Source organism: Sinocyclocheilus anshuiensis, unplaced genomic scaffold, assembly GCF_001515605.1.
Source record: "Sinocyclocheilus anshuiensis isolate Anshui unplaced genomic scaffold, SAMN03320099.WGS_v1.1 scaffold333, whole genome shotgun sequence".
In the NCBI taxonomy this organism is placed as follows: Eukaryota; Metazoa; Chordata; class Actinopteri; order Cypriniformes; family Cyprinidae; genus Sinocyclocheilus; species Sinocyclocheilus anshuiensis.
The window spans coordinates 195,664-198,129 of NW_015539871.1; the positions used below are offsets into that span (position 1 = coordinate 195,664).

At 32.6% G+C, this 2,466-nt stretch overlaps 1 pseudogene; it reads right to left on the minus strand.

Moving 5' to 3' along the window:
- Nucleotides 1-1,045: 1,045 nt before the first annotated feature.
- Nucleotides 1,046-2,466, minus strand: part of LOC107685220 (elongation factor-like GTPase 1) — a 134,481-nt pseudogene continuing 133,060 nt past the window's right edge.

Here is a 2,466-nt window from a genome sequence, read left to right on the forward strand (position 1 = left end):
TATTATTATTATTATTATTATTATTATATGTAAATATAAATAATTCTGTAAGATAAAAATAATATTAATTTCAAATAAACATTACGATTGTAACAGGTAGATGACTACATTTCAGAAAATAAAAGCAATGATGCAATTAAAATGCACTGGCACAAACTGATCATTCAACCAGAACGGAGAAACGTAAAACATTCTGCACATCAGAGGCAGCAGCTTGTGTGTTCAGTCAAGTTGAATTCCTAAATCTTGGTAGTGATTTCACACTTGTGTAGTATTCTGCAGGCTGCAGTATTCTGGGAGCTCCTTGCAAGATATTTGCTCTTTCTTATTAAAGAATTCAAATCCTTCTCCCAACGCCATTAAAGCTGTGTTCCACATAAATTAAATCAACGGTTTAAACATTTGTAAACCAAAAGGGAGCGATGGTGGAATGCATTTCAGGGCCGCTTCACTTCAAACTAATTGAAACTGTATTTCAAGAGGACTCTTAAATTATGCAACGGCAGACCCCAGCACAAGATCCCAAACACGTAAGAAGATACGTCTCTTTAATTGTAGAATTTAATGCTGTCCTAGATAACTGAGGAAGGAATGGTTGTTTAAGAACACGTGATGGGAAAACAAGAAGAAAAATCCATCTGTGTTTACCAAAGTCAGCGCAAATCAGACAATCCAAAAACGTCTCGAACTGTGTAATTGACTTCAATTGCTGTATGATATTTACAACATTAGGTTGTAGAGTGCACTGCAATTGCTTAATTGCTTAATAGCACAGCACAATTGTACAATAGATGAGTGCAGATTAATATATAACACAGAAATGTTCAGTTGTAGTTGAAGTGTCTCAGCAGATTGAACTGATATTAGTAAATGAGGTTCAGTCACTGAATCCATTAACATTTTAAACATTGGTTTCTCAACCAATTTGCAATAGGAAATCATGAGATCCATTATGAAGGAAACCTTGGACTGTTATAAACTAAACTGGTTTTAAAAGTACATGACTGAATCACTATCTGCTCAGATTCAGCCAATTGGTCGGTCATTAGAGACTGATTCTATAAAGTCAAATGAAGGAGTGGTTGTGAGACACCAAATAAGTTAATGAAGCTCTTTCATAAAACATGAGCAGAACATTTATATCAATTAAAAAAACTGTGCAAAACCATTCTTACATACAGTATATCGTTGCCCTGAATTTAAAGCAACAGTTGACATAAGAAAGGGTTTCCTGAATTCATTCTGCTCGTGTTTCATGAGAGGGGATCACTGGCCTTATTTGTTTTTGCTGAGAGATGTTCTACAATCTTCTCCTCCACGTAGAGGGCTTTGCGTCTGTGAACGGTGTTCATGTACTTCAGAGCCTGATTGCTCGAGTCTGCTTTTTCTCCAAAGTGTAAGTACTCCTCTTCAGTGGTGGGAACCCAGAATGGATCACTGCTGATGACCTAAAACACACACACACACACATACATACACACACACACACACACGCACACGCACACGCACACGCACACGCACACACACACACACATAATGTTAATGACTTCTGTGCTGTGGATACAGATTTGCAACACTTGTTTAAAGCATCTAATAAACAACAAATCATTCATATGTAATTTTTTTCATTTAATTTATACAACTGACTGAAACATTTTTCTTTCTTCCAAGGCACCATCATGTTTAATGAAGTACTACAAATTCGAGTGAACTTCAGACATACCAAGCAATCGGTATACATTCTGCAACACTATTTTTATTGCGATACATGCATTTGCATGGCAGGACTGTTTCACGTTATCTCACGTTATTTTTGAGAACAAAAAAGAAATGCAAAAACTGTGATGCAGTCCAAACGAGTTAAGATGATGATGACTACCAAACCAAACTATCAGTTTAACCATTCCTTGTATAATGTTAGTTTTACTGTATTGCAGTTTTTTATGAGATAATAGATGATATTTACATCCATAAAGTTCCAAATAAAAAAAGAAAATAAATTAGATGAACTACTGGATTCACTGGATTATCCAAAAATATCTGAATTTGAAATTTGAAGGTATTTAATTCATTGGATTATCTAGAATATATAAAATGTAATCTATATTAAATGTATTTATAAAATTATTATGGTCTAAATTGATCAAAATTGGCATTACTACTATTGTTGAATTAAAAATAAATATATAAATAAACTTATATAAAGTATAAATTATATAAACTATAAATAAAAAGCAATGTAATTAATTAATTTAATAAACATTAACACATGATTACTAAATATAGAATGAATGAATGAATGAATGAATGAATCAATCAATCAATGAATCAATGAATGAATCAATGAATAACCATGCATTTTATTTGAAGAAAATAAAAATATCTATTATAATTTTCTGTATTAAGCAAAGAAGGCATAAACACATGATCAATCAATAAATAAATACATACACAACACACACACAC